The sequence below is a fragment of the Entelurus aequoreus genome, linkage group LG16, assembly GCF_033978785.1.
Source record: "Entelurus aequoreus isolate RoL-2023_Sb linkage group LG16, RoL_Eaeq_v1.1, whole genome shotgun sequence".
Classification (NCBI taxonomy): domain Eukaryota; kingdom Metazoa; phylum Chordata; class Actinopteri; order Syngnathiformes; family Syngnathidae; genus Entelurus; species Entelurus aequoreus.
This window is the reverse complement of record NC_084746.1, coordinates 42,609,493-42,633,245: the sequence shown is the minus strand read 5'-3', so window position 1 is coordinate 42,633,245 and position 23,753 is coordinate 42,609,493. Positions and strand designations below refer to the sequence as shown.

The window sequence follows — 23,753 nt, the reverse complement described above, 5'->3', positions numbered from 1 at the left end:
CCGAAACATACGTCGTGCCCTACGCCGGGCGGGGGTCAGTACAGACTCCGCGAGGTGTACGTCGAGGCCTGGCTGAACGACTCCCTGCCATGGATCTGGAAGAGGTCCGTGGCACACCTGACGGCGAGTCAACGTGCCTCGTCAAAAGGGGACAATGTAAGAAGCTTACATGGCCCAAAGTTTTCCGACGTTTGGGTCCAGAAGGTGCCTACTCCCGATGAACTGTGGGGGGTGCCACAAAATGACTTTGCTAAAATTGATGAATGTGTCCTCGAAAAAATGTTCCAGGACCTAAATAACTCTGACTACTCCTGGGAAGAAGGCACTCACACGTAAGATGCCTCCCCCAGATGTGATATCTGGCAGCCGCCAATATCCATCCATACAACGGGGGGCTGGAGGCAGGATTTCACCCGTCATGGACTACACAAGACGATTGAAAGGGGCCCTGGAGCAGTGGCCACAGTTCATCTACCCCAACCTGCAGAGGCCTTGGTGGGGTCTCCAGGAGGTCGAGTTCAAGGCATGGGTTCTGCCATGCCTGGAACTGACTCGAAACTACTGGATCAAATACCAGTATGTGGCCTCTGTTTACTCGGTCGCTGACGGTGTTGCGGACTGGTACTGGTGGACTGGCTACCGACCGAGCGTCGTCATGAGCCCGAGATCCTGGAAAATGACCTGTAACAAAGACAACACCTCCTGCACCATTGGCCTGGCGCGACGACCGTGTGGGGCACTTGAAACTTGGGGACCGACACGTGAGTCGTGGTACCAAGGAAAGTACGAGACTTTCGCACAAGAGGTAACCTGGATTAAAAATAATGCCCGCCTGGAAAGAAACCTGTCAAGATCTACTACCCGCGACCAGGTCTGGCAGTGAGGTCCGTCTGAGGGGAACTATGGGTGTGCAAAGGTGTTGCTGGGTCCCGTGAGGCTCCGTGGGAACATCCATATGGACATGGTACCGCACGTGAGTTACGCCGAAATGACTCGCCTCGAGGGCCACGCATTTGGACAGAATCTGTGTATGGGCAAATAAATTGATGGGTTCCAGTGGGTCGGACGCAACAGGATCTATAACAATGGTACCTGTGCAGTGCCGCTCGAGCACTGGGTGAGTGCGGGACCCACGAATGCTCATTAGTGGAGATATCTGGCAAAGCCCTCATAGCAGGAGTAGAACGACTGTTGGAGGTGCCAGGAGAGATCCTGGGAAAAATTGAGGAAGGTGCGACCATGACTTGTGGGACTTTGTTAGACCCTTCGTGCTGTACGGGTTGGCGGGTCTCGGAGCCATCATCCTGGGGCTCCTGACCTTGCAACTACTCAGTTTCCTTCTCGGAGTGTAATAGCAGAAGTGGGAGGTTCCCCCGCCCATAAGGCGGGGCGTCCTCATGGTACTTAGGCAGGGACGCCGGCGTACTTCTCTCGGTACGGTTCCGGTTTCCACTGCGACAGAATAGAGTTGAAATTACGACATACAACCATGTCTGATAGAATCACGCCTGTGAGTGATCATGTTTCCAATACCATGGAGTCCATGCTATGGCCATGGTTCGTGACCTATCTGCTGGGTCGGGTCTCAATTGACTCCTCCCGCCTAGGCATGCTCCAAGGAGCGGTCATCCTCCTGTGGATGATGCTGGACACAGCTGCTGTGTTCTGGGAGCCTTTGGGGGTAGTGGCCACCGTCCTCGAAGCGGTGTCGGTGGTCCTCCTGGTGGCTGTTCTGCTGGCCCTGACCACCCTTTTTCGCAGCTTCAGACGACAGTGGCTGTAAAGACTCGGGGCCGTGATCCTCTGGGGCGTTGACTGGAGAGCCCTCACAGTCGTCTACTGGGTCGAAATGAGCTCCTCAATCCTGATGGCTGCCTGGTTCATGGTGTACGGTGCCCTTTTCCCGAGACGTTCGTCCCTGGGAGGGTCGAGCCCACCACCTAAAATCCGAAGTCCCTGGCTGAGCCAACTGGCAATGCGGAGGGCCATGGCACGCCGCGCCTCGACATAAGAAAATTACCGGAGGGCACTACTAAGTTGGGCCCTCGAATTTGCTTTTGCTTAAATGTCTGATGTATCTCGTATGTGTTTTGGGTTGTTTAGGATGCCACCCAGTGCGGCGAGTGTGAGCAGCTGTTTGATGGTTGTTTCTGGGATGCAAAAGGGCAGTTGGTGTGTTCCCGCTGCTACCTGACCCGCCCTGAAAGGGATTTTGCATGGGGCGTCCTCCACTTCCACCCTTGCAAGCTGCCATTTGTCATCTTATTGCTTGTGCAATGCCTATGTGGTGTAAGGCGGATGGGGGATCCCTGTCCGAGCCCCGCATGGTGGTAGGTGCCCTGTATTCATCAGTGTACACCACCGTTTGGGAGTTTCCCGATGGGGGGGGGGAGGGTGACATCTACTCACTCCAAGGGGGATTGCAGGTTTTTAGCAATCAGTGCCAGGCGCGCTCCGCCAGCGGACGGTCGAATGGGGGTACTCGGGGCCCAGCGTGCTCCGTTGCCAATGAGAAGGCACAGCGGATTGAGGGACCTAAAGCTTCCCCCTCTCCGGTGTCTGAACAGGACTGAGCTCCGCCCACCCCAGTGATGGACGAGCCTGACCTGGGACCCCCCGAACCGGCCGTGGTGGAAGTTACCCCTGAGCCGGCCGAGCTTCCTGGGCCTGAGCTTGCCCTGCCAAGTGCGGGGTGTGCTGATAGTATCCAGTTAGGCGAATCGGACGTTCCACCCGCTCCCGATTCTGATGATGACTTTAGCAGTTGAGCCTATGACCCTGTGCAGCAGAAGTTGAGGGAACTGCGGTAGAGGACGCATATAGAAGAGCTCGAAAAAGGGTTGCAGGAAGCGCTGGCTGGTCTAGATGCCTGCCTTACCAAAGCGCGCCTACATACACTAGCGGCCCTTAAGGTCAAGACGGTTACCCCTGTACTGGAGGCCGTCACTGAGGGATCCCGGCTCAAACGGCTGAAATTAGGGACCCCGCTGGGGTTCCCTGAGATCAATCCCGTGCCTGTGACGCCGGTGGCCTCGGTGGAACCTCCTAGGGCTACCTCGCCTCCGGATGTGGAGTTGTCTGCCCTCCTCTCTGACTTGAAGGAGTTTGCAGAATGTACCCCACCATCCCTGGTGATTGACAACGCCCCCTCTCCTGCTTTTCCCCGTGGTTGCATTGTCATTGACGCTGACAACACGGGGGCGCCCATCGTGTTTCTGGACGCCTCTCCGATCTCGGGGTCCCTTTCCCCTGGTTCCCCTGCTGGACCTGGTCACCCCTTTGGCGCTAATGTCCCTGGGGACGATATTGACACCACTGTCTGACCCCCCTACCGTGGGTTTCTAGAAGGGGGTGTCAAAATAAGTAGAAACCCCCCCAGCCCTACGATCCTTAGCGAGACTAGTTTCACCACTTCTAACAGCAACGCATGGCGAAACCGAAGGGCACAGTGGCAAAATCATTTATATAATTATGTGTGCAATCAATAATAATACTCACAATCAGTAATCATGTATGTTAATCATAGTAAAGCAAGTGTGTTAAAACAGATCAATCATATGGGAAGTATGTGTATTATCCTAGTGTGACAGAAAGAGAATACTTAGGAGTAAACAGATGTACAAGTAATGGCAAGTAGAAGAACGACCCTTGACACAATCCCATGTTTGTACAAACCTCCCAAAGTGACTTACGTCCATAACGTGACACTGATAAGGAACACGTGAATTAGAAACAGATGGAGAGGGAAAAACAGGAAGTTGGATAAGTCTCTTGGTTATCCAGAGTCTGCCGGTCGATGGGTAGTAACAAGTATACTGTGGCCACTAGAATGTAAGTACGTGGGACAAACTGAAACCATAACCAATGTACTGTTGAGAATAATAGAATAGAATAGAATAGAATAGAAAGTACTTTATTGATCTCTGGGGGAAATTCAGCACCACAGTTCGCTCACAATAGATAATAATGTGATGTATTATAACCCCATAGCAAGGAGAGAGGTGGTTGGCTTAGAGAGGTAACCACCCAGAAGCGAAGGGTATATAAGGATGTAGAATTCACTATTATAGGGGATTTCGTACTTGGACGTGGCATCGGATGGACTACAGAGAGGACTCTTGACCTGCTTGGACAAAAAGCACTTTTCCAACTCTCCAAGAAGGACTTGTTTCGACAAACAGGAGACTTGTCTCCATCTGATCTCCCCCTGCGACAAAAGCAGAAGAGGAACAGGTATCGACTTCTGCATTCTGGCACCAGAGGACGGACTTCCGAATCTACCAGAGGAACAAGGGCGTTGGCCACCCGGGCAACGGCTCTTGGCCCACACCACTTCTCCTGCTGGCCCCGCTCTTCTGCTGACGCAGCCGAAGCCTGGATGGGATCACCGGGCCCGGTGACCTATCCAGCTTCTTCTAAATTAGGGAGACACTTTTTTGGACAGTTTCGGATTTTCCCCAAAGGACCTTGCACAGTAAGATCCAAGCGAACTTCCATTTCAACTGAATTAGATACTCATTGATTAGCCATTTATTACATTTTTAAAATGTTTCATTATTATCATGAATTATTTATTGACACTGTGCAATGCTTACGCTATTGAGCCTGCAATAAAAAGCATTATAAAAAGTATCACGATTTCATCCCTTATCGTACTTTTGCATCTTAGACGTAAAAAGTTAGGACTCCTGTGTGTCCCACACCTAGCTCTGAAAGGTCACTCTAATGCAGTCCACTTACAAATATGTCCTGAAGGGCTTTTCTTTTCCCAGCCCTCGAATCTAACCTAGTGAGTAACAAAAGCCAAGATTCATTAGAGGCAAGCTTCCATTAAACAGCGGGATTTGGGGTTTTTGACTCGGTCTTAAAGGCCTACTGAAATGAAATTGTTTTATTTAAACGGGGATAGCAGATCCATTCTATGTGTCATACTTGATAATTTTGTGATATTGCCATATTTTTGCTGAAAGGATTTAGTAGAGAACATCGACGATAAAATTCACAACTTTTGGTCGCTGATAAAAAAAGCCTTGCCTGTACCGGAAGTAGCGTGACGTCAAAGGTTGAAAGGCTCCTCACATTTCCCCATTGTTTTCAATGCAGCGAGAGCGATTCGGACCGAGAAAGCGACGATTACCCCATTCATTTGAGCGAGGATGAAAGATTTGTGGATGAGGAACGTGAGAGTGAAGTACTACAGTGCAGTGCAGGACGCATCTTTTTTCGCTCTGACCGTAACTTAGGTACAAGGGCTCATTGGATTCCACACTCTCTCCTTTTTCTATTGTGGATCACGGATTTGTATTTTAAACCACCTCGAATACTATATCCTCTTGAAAATGAGAGTCGAGAACACGAAATGGACATTCACAGTGACTTTTATCTCCACAACAATACATCGGCGAAACACTTTAGCTACGGAGCTAACGTGATAGCATCGGGCTCAAATGCAGATAGAAACAAAATAAATAAACCCCTGACTGGAAGGATAGACAGAAAATCAACAATACTATTAGACCCTGGACATGTAAATACACGGTTAATGCTTTCCAGCTTGGCGAAGCTTAAAAATGCAGTTGCTAACGACGCCTTTGAAGCTAACTTAGCAACGGGACCTCACAGAGCTATGATAAAAACATTAGCGCTCCACCTAAGCCAGCCAGCCATCATCTACTCATCAACACCCGTGCTCACCTGCGTTCCAGCGATCGACGGAAGGACGAAGGACTTCACCCGATCATCCGTGCGGTCGGCGGCTAGCGTCGGCTAGCGTCGGCTAGCGCGTCTGCTATGCAAGTCAAAGTCCTCCTGGTTGTGTTGCTACAGCCAGCCGCTAATACACCGATCCCACCTACAACTTTCTTCTTTGCAGTCTTCATTGTTCATTAAAAAAAATTGCAAAAGATTCACCAACACAGATGTCCAGAATACTGTGGAATTTTGAGATGAAAACAGAGCTATTTTGTATTGGATTCAATGGTGTACTAATACTTCCGTTTAGCTAGTGACGTCACGCGCTTACGTCATCATACATAGACATTTTCAACCGGAAGTTTAGCTGGAAATTTAAAATTGCACTTTATAAGTTAACCCGGCCGTATTGACATGTGTTGCAATGTTAATATTTCATCATTGATATATAAACTATCAGACTGCGTGGTCGGCAGTAGTGGGTTTCAGTAGGCCTTTAAAGGCCCACGGCACATTCTAAAAATACTATTAAAATAAACAAAAACATTACAAAAGTGAAATAACAAAGCTTAAAGGTGAAATGTAATTTAGAAAAAGTTGCAATGTTGACTTATAAAACAGAGCTGTTTTTTTTGCTTTCAAACTGTCAATGCTCAAAACATAATATTGAATCAAAATCAATGTTATTATGAATTATTGACCTATCCAAGGTTCCGATTACTTCACATCAAAAATTCCACTTTGAAAAATATTTTTGGTGGAAGATTTTGCATATTTTGTGTGTTTGCCATTAAAAACATAGTTTTGTTTGACAAAAAATGGCGGAAACAACATTAAAAAAAAAACATTTTGAAATGAGGGATAGATCTGAAGTTGATGTAGACTCTAGAGATTCAAGCGTTAAATATAAAACGTATGTAAGCCCTGGCACAACATTATCATCATTTCATGACCAAAGCAAAACACTTTTTACAATTTTATACTGAAATAAATACACCTACAACTTATTAAATAAAAACATAGAAAAATACTACCAGCAGCGGTAAAGTTTAGATCCATGAAGGACAGAAGAAAGTTAATTAATGTTTATAACTGAATAAATGTACATATGCATAAAAATGTGTTTTCTTTTTTTTATTATTTTTTTTAATGAATTAAGTAACGTTTATGACAACCTTTTTCCAAAACACAATATAGAATGTGAGATAACAGGATCATGCATACATTTATCATTTGTTTTCAAAAACGCTTACAAAAAAGTGGGACCCCAAAAATTTACTGTGGCACCCCATTTTTAGGAATTTATGGCGCCAACCCTGCTGTCAACAGAGGAGAAAAATGCTTTATTTAAATAAATATATTATCTATAAAGCAAGTTCAAGTATCATTGGCAAATTTTCACCTAGTCCCGGCCTTGGCGTGCTGCCCGCCTTGGCACGCATATACAGTGTTGGGTTAGTTACTGAAAACCAGTTACTAGCTACAGTCACAAGTTACTTTATTTTAAAAGTAACTCGGTTACTACCTCAGTTACTTACACCAAAAAGTTATGCAATACTGTGAAAAGTAACTATTTAGTTACTTCTTTTTTTCTAGTTTTTTTTTAAAGCTCCCATTAATGCCCTTTTAGCCTTCATTTCAGTACTGTTATTGCACTGGAGAGTAATACAATCTGTTGATCAGCGCTAGGATTTTTCAAAATGGGGTCCCAGGTACCCCATCAAGTCATAAAAATGGGGTCCTACAGTAAATTTACTTTTTTGTGAGCATTTTGAAAAAAAAAAAAAGATAAACGTATGCATTATCCTGTTGTATCTCACATTCTATATTGTGTTTTGGAAAAAGGTTGTCATAAACGTTACTTAATTCATTAAAAAAAATAATAAAAAAAGAAAACAAATTTGTATACATATGTAAATGTATTCAGTTATAAACATTCATTCACTTTCTTCTTTCCTTCATGGATCTAAACTTTACTGCTGCTGATAGATGTTTCTATGTTTTTATTTAATAAGTTGTAGGTGTATTTATTTCAGTAGAAAAGTGTAAAAAGTGTTTTGCTTCGGTCATGAAATGGTGTGCCAGGGCATACATACATTTTATATTTAACGCTTACATCTCTGGAGTCTACATCAACTTCAGATCTATCCCTCATTTCAAAATGTTTTGTTTTTTTTCATGTTTTTTTGTTTGTTTGTTTTCCGCCCTTTTTTGTCAAACAAAACTATATGTTTTTTAATGGCAAACACACAAAATATGCAAAATCTTCCACCAAAAATATTTTTCAAAGTGGAATATTTGATGTGAAGTAATCGGATCCTTGGATAGGTCAATAATTCATAATAACATTGATTTTGATTCAATATTAAGTTTTGAGCAATGACAGTTTGAAAGAAATTGATTAACGTGGACCCCGACTTAAACAAGTTGAAAAACGTATTCGGGTGTTACCATTTAGTGGTCAATTGTAGGGAATATGTACTGTACTGTGCAATCTACTAATAAAAGTCTCAATCAATCAATCCACTCCCTCGCTCTCTCGCTCTTTCTGTCTCTGCCCCTCCCTCACCAATGCTGCGTGCGCACAATTTGTTTTGTTTTTAACCCTTTCTTTACCCTGAACGTACATTGAAAATACATGCAACCCTAACTCAAAATGCCGGACATTTGAGCATACTTGCCAACCCTCCCAGTTTTACCGGGAGGGCTGAATACCGGAGTATTCAGCGCCTCTCCCGATAACCTCCCGGCAGAAATTTTCTCCCGACAAACTCCCGGTATTCAGCCGGAGCTGGAGGCCACGCCCCCTCCAGCTCAATGCGGACCTGAGTGGGGACAGCCTGTTTTCACGTCCGCTTTCCCACAATATAAACAGCTTGCCTGCCCAATGACGTCATAACATCTACGGCTTTTAGAGAGTAGAGTGCACAACTGCGCACACAACAAGGAGACGAAGCAGAAGGACGAGGAAGTTACAGACATGGCGACGCCGTCGACGAGCAAGATGAAGAAATACGCTTGCAAGTTCCAAAACGAATGGAAAACAAGAATTTCAGTTCATCCAGGACAGTTCGAAGGGGAAGGGGTATGTTGCCTGTACATTTTGTAGAACAGATTTCTCCATGGAACACGGTGGCCGAAATGATATACTCATTCAGGAACGGAGAGCGAAGCACATGGCGGCGGCAGCGCAGCACCGTTCACAGCCCAGTATTATGGGCCACCTCGCAAAATGTATTATATATATAATAAAATAAATATATATATATATATATATATATAGCTAGAATTCACTGAAAGTCAAGTATTTTATACATTATATATATATATATATATATACAGGTATATATATATATGTATATATATATACAGAGGTGGGACCAAGTCATTGTTTTGCAAGTCACAAGTAAGTCTCAAGTCTTTGCCCTCAAGTCCGAGTCAAGTCTCGAGTCAAGACAGGCAAGTCCCGAGTCAAGTCCAAAGTCAAGACTGGAAAGTCTCAAGTCAAGTCCCAAGTCCTGCATTTTGAGTTTTGAGTCCTTTCAAGTCCTTTTAACCACAGACTAATATATTAACACAGATTGTGTATGCTTTTCAAACGCTGTATTTATTTATTAAAACAAGTGCATTTTAAATTGCAGGAAAGAAAATTGTGCTGACATTGCACTTTATAATAGCACTATTAACCAGTCATTTTAAACATTTGACTCATTCCTTTACAGAATAAACACATTTGAAAAATAAAGTGCAACTGTACTTATTTGTGCAAAAGTGTTAACATTGAAAAAACATGACATATAACATAACAAAAAGGTTGTACTTTTTATATGTCAGGGCCATATGCTGCATTGCATTTGCAAAAGACCAAATTGGCCAAGAGTCTGTCAGTCATTTGTGCACGATGGGGGCGTAGTATGATGCCACCATGGCTGAAAACTCGCTCCACTGGAGCACTGGAGGCAGGCACTGCCAAGACTCTCATGGCCACTCGGAACAGTGAAGGAAGAGTCTTCATGTTCAATGCCCAGAACAAAAGGGCATTCTGTCCTTCAGCTATGTCAAGGTAGTGACTTAGCTGTAGTGCTGGAGTAGTCCCAACATCCTTCTTCTGTCTCTTGTGGTAAGCAGCAAACAGCCCTTCTCCTTCTCCAAGGTCCCCTTGCTCTTTTTCATCAACAAGAGGCGCAGGTTGCTCAGTCTCTGCGGCATCTTGCAGGATCAATTCTGGTAAACATGTAAAAACAATAGCAGAAACAAGAGACCTTATCATTACCATTTGTGTTGGTGATGCAGTGTGCTAGACTGAAATACTTAGTTATTGCTGCAGTCAGTTAGATCAGATTATGAGGGAAAAAGTTACATTAGACTCAGTTACATTTACCTTTAACCTGTTGTGCCACCTCTGCCTTGACGTCACGACTGACCAGCACATGGGGCTCCACCCACAACAGAGAAAAGGCTGGATCCAAGACAGCTGCTTTGAGGTAGACTGGATCTGAAAAGGGAGCAGTGATCCCATCTTGTGTCCTGGCCATTTTCACATTGATGAAGATTCCAAGAAATCTTTTGTTCAGGGATGTCTGGAGACTTCTGACCAGGCCGCTCAGAAAACAGACCTGAGGCTTCAGTTTCTCAAGGTGGTGGTTGAGGGACAAGATGGATGGAACAACAGCACTGATTGTGATGACCTTCTCCCCCTGTGTCAAATCAGTTGCTTCTCCAAATGGCTTCAAGATGTTCACCAAATCTTTCAACAGATTCCACTCCCGTGCTGTGAATGACAACTCCCTGTGCCCAGCCTTTTCTAGAACAGCACAGAGCCTTACATGATTGCACTGGAGAACAGCCTTCGCTTGCCTCAGTGTTGAGTTCCATCTTGTGTTGACTGCAGCAGGGATGCCTTTCTGTTCCCCAAATTCAGCATCAAACACATCTTTGAATGTTGTGCTTGTGTGCAGCAGTGAGCTGAGTTTAGATAACTTCGAAAGAGAAGGAGATACCACTTTTGTTTCTTTCAAACCATCTCCCACCACCAGCTGAAGAGTGTGTGCAAAACACTGCAAGCGCTTTTTCTTTGCCATAGCAACATCTACCGTTTGCTGATCTTCCACGGTTAAATCACACCAGAGCTCAGGGTCATCCAGATGATCTCCATCATCGTCATCCTCTTGTTCACTGGGGAAGCACACAGTGAATGCTTTTCGCATGTTAGCAGCATTGTCACTAATAATGTAGTCCAGTTTAGCTTTAATGTTGTATTCATCACATATAGCCTCAAATTTGTCATAGATTCGTTCAGCTGTATGTGAGCCTTTGAAGCGCTCACAAGCCAAGAGATTGGACTTGAGCTCTATCCTCTCTGCCTCTTTGTCCATCCAGTGCACAGTGACACCGAGGAATCCCCTCATCTTTCGGTCAGACCAAATGTCGACAGTCACTGAAACATGGTCAGTGTGGCTCAATTGAGTTTTTAATTTTGATCGTCTTTCTTCAGTGAGGTTCTCTGTTTTTGATGTCAGTGTTCTGCGACACACTGGGGTGTACTTGCTGTCAAGTACTGTCAGAAAGTGGCGAAAACTCTTGTTTTCCACAATAGACAGGGGCAAGTTGCAATCAATAATCAAGTCAGACAGTATTGCATTGGTGATAGCTTTCTGCTGTGGATGAGTCATACTGTAATGCCCGACACGATTGTCCAGGAACTGCGAGATTGAAGGCTGTTGTGGTCCATTTGTGATGCTTTTGTTCATCAGGTATTCTTGAAATCTGTAAGCATATTAAACAGATGTCAGAAAATCCCTTATAGCCACATATGAAAAGTACTGAAACTACTCTTTATTACTCATTTTATTAATATCAATCTTAACAGTGTGTGTGTGTGGTAAACATTAGGTTACAGTTGCTGCACTAGTCATGTATTTTAAAACTTATTTCGAGTTGAAGGGATAGTTCGGGATTTGTGAAGTGGGGTTGTATGAGGGACTACACGGAAAATGGCGGGCAACCCACTCACAATAGAGAGAAGTAGACAGGCTACCAGCACACGACTTAGGCTTTACATTGCTGTGGATGGGGTCAGCAGCTATTGATTGATTGAAACTTTTATTAGTAGATTGCACAGTACAGTACATATTCCGTACAATTGACCACTAAATGGTAACACCCCAATAACGTGTTCAACTTGTTTAAGTTGGGGTCCACGTTAATCAATTCATGGTACAAATATATACTATCAGCATAATACAGTCATCACACAAGTTAATAATTGGAGTATATACATTGAATTATTTACATTATGTAAATTTGTATTTTATTTTTTTGTCATTAAAAAATACAATCATGTGTGCTTACGGACTGTATCCCTGCAGACTGTATTGATCTATATTGATGTAAAATGTAGGAACCAGAAATATTAATAACAGAAATAAACAACCCTTTTGTGCAAATGAGTGTGAATGATTGTGCCAATGAGTGTAAATGGGGGAGGGAGGTTTTTTGGGTTGGTGCACTAATTGTAAGTGTATCTTGTGTTTTTTATATTGATTTGATTTTTAAAAACAAAAAACCTTTTTTTTTTTTTTTTTTAAATTTCTTGTGCGGCCCGGTACCAATCGATCCACGGACCGGTACCGGGCCGCGGCCCGGTGGTTGGGGACCACTGAGGTAAACAACCAGCAGTATGTCGGAAAGCTAGCTAAAACGGTACACATATTCATAATATAGTATACATTTTAACTGACCTTTATTTTACTATTTTTGACTTTTTTTAGGTGGCTAAAATACGCGGTGCTGCTGACCGCCGTCTAACGTTACGTTACTTTGTGTGATATATTGACTAACGTAACCCTGCTTAAAAAAATCACTGAACAAAAAGTATGAATAAGGTAGTGAACTACAACAGATTCCCGTGTTTGCAATAACGTTATAACGTTAGCAGTGAGTTTACAGCCTCACTGATTTAACTACACAGCAAATAAAAGTCATGTTACTTAGCCAATAAACGTTAGCTTACATTCAAAACTTACCCTTCTTTGTGCAACTTCAAATGTTGGACGAAGTTGGAAGTTGTTGCCTCTCCATCAGTAATTTTCGAACCGCATGTGTTGCATACTGCAAACCGTTTTGTGTTGACCACCTCGTAATTTTTATACCCAAACGAAAGTATTTTAGGTATCATTTTTTGTTCACTGGCGTGTGGTTTGGACATTTCTTCTTCATCGGTTGTCCTGCAATTTGATTGGATGAATGCTGTGGGACGAAAACAAGGTAGATCAAATTTGATTGGCTATTGTACTGAGAGCACACACGCTTGACACGCAACGCTGATAGACAAGTACACAATGAAAAATACGAAGCGCGCCCGAATAACTTTTTAATCTTTGGGTTTTGGGGAAAGTAGCAAGTCATGTCAAGTCATGTCAAGTCAAAAAGCTCAAGTCCAAGTGAAGTCACAAGTCAATGATGTTAAAGTCTAAGTCGAGTTGCAAGTCTTTTTACATTTTGTCAAGTCGAGTCTAAAGTCATCAAATTCATGACTCGAGTCTGACTCGAGTCCAAGTCATGTGACTCGAGTCCACACCTCTGTATATATATATATGAAATACTTGAGTTGGTGAATTCTAGCTGTAAATATACTCCCCTCTTAACCACGCCCTTAACCACGCCCCAACCACGCCCCCACCTCCCGGTATCGAGGTCTCAAGGTTGGCAAGTATGCATTTGAGGCATTTAAGAAACTCCGCCCGGACAAAGAAGACATGTCCGGGGAAAAGAGGACGCATGGTCAGTATATATTTTATTATTGAATGTATCAAATGTGATGAATATTTAATGGACCACAATGGAAACAAGCCTTTTGGCTTTTCGTGCCATCCATTTGCCTTTTTAAAGCATTACATGGATTCAATTATTTAGGATGTCAATACACTTCTCAATCAATCAAAACCAGTTTTTAACTTTATTGAGCTATTACCATCGCAGTACAAAGTCTTGATTGGGTTGCGAAAAAAATTGCCGAAGCCAAATTTGTCAAGTGTCTAGAACAGGGGTCGGCAACCCAAAATGTTGAAAGAGCCATATTGGACCAAAAATACAAAAACAAATCTGTTTGGAGCCTCAAAAAATTAAAAGCCATATTACATACAGATAGTGTGTCATGATATATAAATTGAATCAAGAGGACTTAACGGAAACTAAATGAGCTCAAATATAGCTACAAATGAGGCATAATGATGCAATATGTACATATAGCTAGCCTAAATAGCATGTTAGCATCGATTAGCTTGCAGTCATGCAGTGACCAAATATGTCTGATTAGCACTCCACACAAGTCAATAACATCAACAAAACTCACCTTTGTGCATTCACGCACAACGTTAAAAGTTCGGTGGACAAAATGAGACGGAAAAAGAAGTGGCATAAAACACGTCCTAGAAAGTCAGAGGAAGTTATACATGTAAGAAACTACGGTGGGTTCAAGGACCGCCAAAATTAGTAGGACAAAACGGCGCTCGCCAAATACTCGAATCAGTGAAGCATGTTTAATATAAACCGTGTACTTTATAACGATTAGGGAGGTTTGTGTCATATTTGTCCTCCTACAGAAACCATATTAACACAAAAAATATATATATTTTTCCCCTCATCTTTTTCCATTTTTCATACATTTTTGAAAAAGCTTCAGAGAGCCACTTGGGCGGCGCTAAAGATGCGGCTCTAGAGCCGCGGGTTGCCGACCCCTGGTCTAGAAGATAAATTCATGTTCGATCGAGTCAAACGCTTTGTAGAAGTCCAAGAAAAGAAGGAAGCCTTTTTGTTCCCCCTCATCTTCTCGCCACCCACCCAGCCCCTCCGAGTGACGTCACAAGGAGTTGGGGGACACGGTTTCCATTTTTAGTTCAACGTGTAAAGAAGACGCGTGGACGTGAGGACTTTTTCTCTTCTTGCGTGCTTGTGTTGCTGCTCCAAAGGTAAGAAGCAAGTTTAATAAGATGAAACAAACACGGCATCAACTCGATGACTTCAGCGCATATTTTCCGGATGGCCATGAAGTAGTTTTAACGCTTGCATGTCGCCAAACTAACAGTCAAGAGCAGGAGGGTTTAAAAAAATGGACTGAGACACTGCATTTTCTCACATGTAGCCGGAGTGCGTGCAAACAATAAGTTACTTCCATGGATCTCCATAGCATAAAATTATAAGTAGACACCAGTAAAGAAGTTAAATAACCCGATACTCGACTTGCTGTGCTTTTTATCTAGGTTTTTATCTGGCCATTTCTCACTCAGCGATGCTCTATTGTCATCTTTCTGTCGTTTGCATAACTTCACTGCACTATTCAATTATGTTTATATTGCTTTGCAACCTTTAAATTCATGATTCATAAGTCAGAAAAAACATCTAAATCAGTGGTTCTTAACCTTGTTGGAGGTACCGAACCCCACCAGTTTCATATGCGCATTCACCGAACCCTTCTTTAGTGAAAAATAAAATGTTTTGTTTTTTTTCAAATTCAAGACAAAGTTATATGTTTTTGGTAGAGATGTCCGATAATATCGGTCTGCCGATATTATCGGCCGATAAATGCATTAAAATGTAATATCGGAAATGATCGGTATCGCTTTTTTTATTATCAGTATCGTTTTTGTTTTTTTAAAATTAAATCCACATAAAAAACAGAAGATACACTTATAATTAGTGCACCAACCCAAAAAACCTCCCTCCCCCATTTACACTCATTCACACTCATTCACACAAAAGGGTTGTTTCTTTCTGTTATTAATATTCTGGTTCCTAAATTATATATCAATTCAGCCTGCAAGGGATACAGTCCGTAAGCACACATGATTGTGCGTGCTGCTGGTCCACTAATAATACTAACCTTTAACAGTTAATTTTACAAATTTTCATTAATTACTAGTTTCTATGTAACTGTTTTTATATTGTTTTACTTTCTTTTTTATTCAAGAAAATGTTTTTAATGTATTTATCTTACTTTATTTGTTTCATTTTTTAAAAAAGTACCTTATATTCACCATACCTGGTTGTCCAAATTAGGCATAATAATGTGTTAATTCCACGACTGTATATATCGGTTGATATCGGTATCGGTTGATATCGGTATCGGTAATTAAAGAGTTGGACAATATCGGCATATCGGATATCGGCAAAAAGCCATTATCGGACATCCCTAGTTTTTGGTAACACTTTAGTATGGGGAACATATTCTAAGTAACAAAGACTTATTTTAGAGTTTTTTGGACACTAGGGGAACATATTCTAAGTCATTGGTTCTCAACCTTTTTTCAGTGATGTACCCCCTGTGAACATTTTTTTAATTCAAGTATCCCCTAATCGAAGCAAAGCATTTTTGGTTGAAAAAAAAGAGATAAAGAAGTAAAATACAGCACTATGTCATCAGTTTCTGATTTATTAAATTGTATAACAGTGCAAAATATTGCTCATTTGTAGTGGTCTTTCTTGAACTATTTGGAAAAAAAAGATATAAAAATAACTAAAAACTTGTTGAAAAATAAACAAGTGATTCAATTATAAATAAATATTTCTACACATAGAAGTAATCATCAACTTAAAGTGCCCTCTTTGGGGATTGTAATAGAGATCCATCTGGATTCATGAGCTTAATTCTAAACATGTCTTCACAAAAAAATAAATCTTTAACATCAATATTTATGGAACATGTCCACAAAAAATCTAGCTGTCAACATTGAATATTGCATTGTTGCATTTCTTTTCACATGTCTTTTTGACAGACATTTTAGTGAGGGTCAAACCATCATGGCATGGGGGAAACTCTGGATTTATGGTAATGAATGGAATAGCCTACTTGATTTGATGTTCAGTTTATGAACTTACATTCATATTTTGTTGAAGTATTATTCAATAAATATATTTATAAAGGATTATTAGAATATTTTTTTTAAATCTCACGTACCCCTTGGCATACCTTCAAGTACACCCAAGGGTACGCGTACCCCCATTTGAGAACCACTGTTCTAAGTAACAAAGACTTAATTTAGAGTTTTTTGGACACTAGGGAACACATTCTAAGTAACAAAGACTTCATTTAGATTTTTTTGGACACTAGGGGAACATATTCTAAGTAACAAAGACTTAATTTAGAGTTATTTGTTTAGGGTTAGGGTTAGGGCCAGGGTTAAAGGGTTAGGGTTATAATAAGGCCATAGATAAGTACTTAATAATGACTAATTAAGAGCCAATATGTTACTAATTTGCATGTTAATAAGCAACTAATTAATGGTGAATATGTTCCCCATACTAAAGTGTTACCATGTTTTTTTTACTGGTGCACAAAATGAACCGTGCATGAACATCACCTTGTTCAAAGAACAAAACCAACACAGTGCATGAACTCACAACAAATTACACACCTGCAAATCAGTGTGACTTCTGCTGTTGCCGTATCCGTAATACGCCGATAGGGAGAAGTTTTTATTTACACGATGAGTCGGGTGTGTCTTGACCTCCGCCGAACCCCTGAGCCCGACTCACCGAACCCCTGGGGTTCGATCGAACCCAGGTTAAGAACCACTGATCTAAATGTAGTGAACCTTTCCTGACAGGAAACTGTATTTTTAAGACTTTTATCAGGCTCTTCTTTCCTATGTCTTTTCTTTCGTTTTTTTAATTGATAATATTTTTTTATGCCCACATTTCTTCTTTCTCCTCCACTCTCGCCAGCCAGCGCCTCAGAGTGACGTCACACGGGATGGGGACACCGTTTCATTTTTAGTTCAATGTGTAAAGAAGACGCGTGGGCGTGAGGACTTTTTGTGTTCTTGTGCTGCTGCTCCAAAGGTAAGAAACAATTTAATACGATTAATCAAACATGCTGTCAACTAAATGACGTCTAAAGTCATACAGTAACAAGCAATTACACCTCTATTAAACTTAAATACCATAGATCAAATATATTTACCCCAGTAATATCATCAAAACTTACCAGACTGGATGAAGTCCTTGGGCTCTCATACTAGTGTGGCCTCAATAGCCCTGCTGTAGTGTGTAACATGCTGGGAATTATCTGTGCATGTGATGGAAGAATGCACTGCAAATGTGATGGAGGAATGCACAGTACAGGGTTGAAATTCTACTAAAATTTGCATTAAATCAGGTTGTATTAGCAAATAATCATGCAGCAAGATCTAGCAAGATTCAATGTTTATTCCCATTAATTCCCGTTAATTCCTATATATCAGCGCATATTTTCGAATGGTCATGAAGTTGTTTAACGCTTGTGTGTGCTAATGTGTTCTTATTTTAGTCTTGTTGGCTAACATGCATGTCGTCAAACAAACAGACAAGCGCAATAAGGTTTTAAAAATGGACACAGACACTATATTTCTCCCGTGTGGCTGCAGTGTGTACATACGAATAAACAGTCAAAATATGTGTTTTGCTAATGTGTGTTTTGCTAAAGTTCCCACTTTTATTTTTTACTAATGTCGACTTCATTTAGACTTGAAATGCTAGTTACCAAGTACATTCTAAATACGGTTTCTTCATTCTGGGCTATAGAATTAAGAAAATGTTTGGAGGAATCCTGTGGACTAGGGCTACCCAATTTTAAATTGTACTATTGGGCAGCAAATATTACCAAATTGTAAATGGGTTATACTTGTATAGCGCTTTTCTACCTTCAAGGTACTCAAAGCGCTTTGACACTATTTCCACATTCACCCATTCACACACACACTCGTGGTGGGAGCTGCCATGCAAGGCCCTAACCACAACCCATCAGAAGCAAGGGTGAAGTGTCTTGCTCAAGGACACAACGGACGTGACGAGGTTGGTAGAAGGTGAGGATCGAACCAGGAACCCTCCGGTTGCTGGCACGGCCACTCTCCCAACCGCGCCACGCCGTCCCCTCGTTCCAATTGTCACATTGGAAATATGCATATGAGAATGATGAATGGGAAAGTTGTCATCCAACCCAATACCTGTGTTGACCAAATGACGAACGCAGTTTTAAAATCTTCTCTTAAAATATAGCTACAGTGTAGAAAATATTTCTCTTTACAGAATCCACTTTTATACCACATTCAAAATTTGGCATAATAAAGTTTTGTGAGTCCGCTGTTCTAGAACGACTTGTTTAGTACTTTTGATGTTTTACTCAGAGATTGCAGTAGGTAATTAATACCTACAACACACGTTGAGACACCTACGACTACAGTCGTCCCTCGTTTATCGCTGTGAATCGGTTCCGGACATGACCGCGATTAATTAATTTCAACAAATTTAAATATTTTCAAAGCTAGAAACTTAAACCTTGTGAATACAATTTTCAACATGAGAGCCCTATAGACATGAAATAAGACCCTTTAGTAGGCCTAGGCGACATGGCCTAAAAGTTAAATCTCCCATGTTTTCACAAAACAATATGTATCTGAAATTTTTCTGATCAAGTAGTCAAACAAAATTGTAGTGATGAAGCTTAAAGCATCTCAAAAGGCACAGTTCACATTCATAGCTTGTGTGAAAGGAAAAGCGGGCAAAGTGAGAGATGTGTCATTCTTTTATACAATACAAGCGGGAGGGACGTAGTAGGCTGCTGAATAGATTACTACAAAAGACTGTATGCTTACAGGTGTATGAACCTTTGACACTGAACAAATGACTTAGCAGATGTCGCTTACAATTATATGAACCTTTGACACTGAACAAATGACTTAGCAGATGTCGCTTACAATTGTATGAACCTTTGACACTGAACAAATGTCTTAGCAGATGTCGCTTACAATTCTATGAACCTTTGACACTGAACAAATGACTTAGCAGATGTCGCTTACAATTGTATGAACCTTTGACACTGAACAAATGACTTAGCAGATGTCGCTTACAATTGTATGAACGTTTGACACTGAACAAATGACTTAGCAGATGTCGGTAACTTTGAACAACCTCCATAGACTAAAACATTGTACATTTGTACATTAAGTTCTCAAGGCTAAAGCATCATATGTTAGGTTTGATTCAAAGTTTAAAAGCACAGTACTTTAGGTTAATTCCTGACTAAAACAACGTCTAAATGTTATACGATGACATATAAATGTTTTCAAATACAATTCAATATACACATTTTTTTTGATTTTTTTCCCCTGGTATTTAAAGAAACCAATGAATACAAATGACAGAACTTATGACCTGACTTTAAATGATGACTAAGCGGATGCTGAGACTCTTGACTCACATTTGGTTTGGTGTACAGTATCTTGTTTAACGTTTAAGTGTGAAAATGGGCAACGGGGATTTGAACAAGGCAAGTGTCAGGTTCAAACACCGAACTATCTATTAAACAGGACAAGAAGCAAGGAATCAAACAGGATTTAATTTAGCTCATGAGGAGAGCGCATGGACCTGCACCCTCGTACAATGTCGCCCCACGCTCTGAGGAAAGAGTTCCATGCCTCCCCATTTATTTAGGCAGTCTCTGATTACATAGCTGCAGCTGCTTCCAAGGGGCGGGGTCTCATTAAGCAGCAGCCGCACTGGGTCATAAACAGTTCAAACAGAAGGTGCTTGGAGCGGTGTCAGGTTTGCTCGTAGATTTCGGCACATTCCATCGCACACAGTGGAGTTTTACAAGCTGTCCGCCTTTTGCTTGATAAAACCAGAGGCAGCTTTCTAAACACAAATGGATATAACCACAGGCCGCAAGGCAACCTGAACTGCAAGCAAACAAGTTGTGTGATAACTTATATACAATTATTCTGACAGCAAGCATGTATATTCTTCAGAGATTCGTAATATGTCTTCGACTTTGCCCAGATCACTGATCAAATCAGTCTGATCAAATCACTGGTTAACATTTTGCTCAGACGAGACTGGTAGAATCGCCAATAAAGAGACAGATAAAGTTATCAGAAACTGACAACAACTATACGCCTATCTTGTGAAATTCCCCCCAACTCGTTATAAGAACTGGTAGTTTTTGACATTCTGGATTATTCTCCTTACACGATCCAAGGAATGTTGGTGACGTGTATCGACAACAACCCAGAGCCTGTAAGTATATGTTTCTGTGTTGGTTCAAAAAAATGTTACGGATTGAATATTGAACTCCCTCTGATCAAACGAACACGCGGCTAGTGGGCTGAGTCGAGGTCTATGGGGTCTGTCGCTGAACAACACCACATCTTTAGCGGCATGCAGAGCGACCGTTTTAGTGGTCGTCTTCCAATGTTTACGCAAAGCGTACAAAGTAAAGGTATAGAATTTGAAGTAAATCCATATTTTTAAATATGTAATATAAAAACCTACCTGTTTAGTAAGTGTCAGGATGTTCTAAGTATATCTAAATATTTAAATTTAAATAATACAAATCGGTTTGTTAAATCTAAATGTCGAATATAAACATTAGATATAAATGTGAAACATTAAATATAAACCTTAAATCTAAATTTGAATGTTAAATGCAATGACTGAAGGAGGTACTGTCTTCCCTGCCATTGGAGAAGCTCAAATATAAACTATTCTCAACATAAATTCTCTTAATTCACTGAGACCTAGAACCTTTTTAATCAATTTGTGAAAACCTTTTCTTTCAATGTTTGAATAAATGTCAAAACTTGTCTTTTTTGGGAAAAAGCCAGGGAGGTTGGTATTTTGTCCTACGGAAAGTTAGTTGTAACAGTATGATGCTATTGTGAAAATTATAGTATGGTTATTGTTATGTTCGGCGGGGAAGGAGACGACACAGCAACAGGGGTAAAGCTCAACAGTTTTATTTTTGAGCTTGATGATGCGGTGGAGTGTGTATGCTACTGTGCATGTTTGCAGGACTATGTGAAGCGTTACAATGAATATTTACCAGTGGTTGTTGTAAGTGTGTGTTGAGTGAGAAGGCGGCCAGTCCAGTAGGGCGAGGCAGGTAGGACAATCCGTGATACAAGCGGGGGTCCTTGGGGCTGAGAGGGGCATCAAGAGGTCCGAGTCCAAAGGGGGGGTCGAGGACCGAGGGAGGCAGTCAGAATCCAGAGGGGTCCAGAGAAGTGAGGCGCACAGCGGAAGGTCACTTGGAGCGAGCAAACAAAGGTGAGGAGCCAGAGACGAAAGCTTACTGCAAGCATAGACTACGTTCCATCGTTGGTTCTCTGGACACGCTGGCTTTTATGGGGAGTGGTGTCATCAGCAGCAGGTGTGTCGATTGATGATTGCGCACAGCTGTGCCGGCTTGTGGCAGCAGAAGCAGAGCGTGTATGGGCGTGTCCTGCGGCGCGTGCTGACGAAAGAGCAGCTGACTGTGCACGCGCCGTAACAGTTATGATGTTAATGTATTTCGAATATGTATACAATTCCAATATGATATATCACATGAGAATCAGCACCTCCAAGTCCGAGTCCATGGTTCTCGCCCGGAAAAGGGTGGAGTGCCATCTCCGGGTTGCGGAGGAGACCCTGCCCCAAGTGGAGGAGTTCAAGTACCTCGGAGTCTTGTTCACGAGCGAGGGAAGAGTGGATCGTGAGATCGACCGGCGGATCGGTGCGGCGTCTTCAGTAATGCGGACGCTGTATCGACCCGTTGTGGTGAAGAAGGAGCTGAGCCGGAAGGCAAAGCTCTCAATTTATCTACGTTCCCATCCTCACCTATGGTCATGAGCTTTGGGTTATGACCGAAAGGACAAGATCACGGGTACAAGCGGCCGAAATGAGTTTCCTCCGCCGGGTGGCGGGGCTCTCCCTTAGAGATAGGGTGAGAAGCTCTGCCATCCGGGGGGAGCTCAAAGTAAAGCCGCTGCTCCTCCACATCGAGAGGAGCCAGATGAGGTTGTTCGGGCATGTGGTCAGGATGCCACCCGAACGCCTCCCTAGGGAGGTGTTTAGGGCACGTCCACGGGGAAGACCCAGGACACGTTGGGAAGACTATGTCTGGGAACACCTCGGGATCCCCCGGGAAGAGCTGGACAAAGTGGCTGGGGAGAGGGAAGTCTGGGCTTCCCTGCTTAGGCTGCTGCCCCCGCGACCCGACCTCGGATAAGCGGAAGAAGATGGATGGATGGATGGATATATCACATATATTTTCAGTTTCTTACTACAGCATGTCCGAAAAGGAGTAGGAGGAAGCAGAGCTTATTTAATCCTACCCCTTTTTGTTCCATAGCAATTTCTAACACATTTGTTTGCACTCCAACTGTAACACAACAGTGAATAAATTAATGAATACATTAATCAGTAAGTCAATAAATAAGTAGATAAATGAGTAAGAACCGTAAATAAAAAATTGAATACATAAAGAACTATTAAAAAGGTTCTCATAAATGAATAGTTTAATAAGTTATGGTTCACTCAGATGAATAAGATTCAAATTTTTTCAATAAGATTCAAAATGTTTGTCAGGGATTTTTGGCCCAGAACATATTCAGCTTTGTTCATTATTAAAGTATTTCTTACCACCATATTTTGCATATTTTTATATTAGGTTTCCAGTCCATTTTATCATGATGTACAACAGCCAAAAATTTGGTTTTACTGTGTCAATGTCTACTCCATCTATTTGTATTTGTGTTTGATTTTCTCTTCTACCATTACCGAAAAGCATTATTTTAGTTTTACTGAGATTCAAAGTCTGTTTTTGTCTAACCATCTGTTTAATTTATTAATTTATTCAGTTATTATTTGTATTACCTTCTGTGTGTGTGTTCACCCCTGAACAAAACACAGTCATGTCATCTGGAAATAATAACAACTTTTAAGTCATTTGAAACTTTACAAATGTCATTTATATAGAGGTTGAAAAATGTTGTTACCAATATTGATCCCTGGATATATTTAGTGCTGTAGACGTATGTTCACCTAGCTTCACGTATTGCTCCTTGTAGCTTCTTACCCATTTCAAAACCAACAATCTGATGCCATACTGTTAAACTCATTTGTTAGTTAAGATATTATGATTAATTGTGTTCAATTTCAAATGCTTTAGTCTGATACATAAACACTGCAGCTGCACACTGTTTACCGTATATTGCATTTGTAATCGTTTCCGTTATTTAGATTAATGCCATCGATGTTGAGATGTTAGC

At 41.7% G+C, this 23,753-nt stretch overlaps 1 protein-coding gene across 10 annotated transcripts in view; it reads left to right on the top strand.

Annotated features, from left to right (window-relative positions):
- Window positions 1-13,438: 13,438 nt before the first annotated feature.
- Window positions 13,439-23,753, top strand: part of LOC133631035 (uncharacterized) — a 68,031-nt gene continuing 57,716 nt past the window's right edge. For 4 of the 10 annotated variants that reach the window (XM_062023008.1, XM_062023010.1, XM_062023011.1 and 1 more), the window contains exons 1-2: window positions 14,451-14,660; window positions 17,413-17,529. The gene's annotated coding sequence lies outside the window, so the exon portion shown is untranslated. Of the gene's footprint in view, window positions 13,474-14,429; window positions 14,661-17,285; window positions 17,530-23,753 lie in introns of those variants that run through there. The other 6 variants (XM_062023017.1, XM_062023014.1, XR_009821386.1 and 3 more) reach the window with 5 other exon arrangements.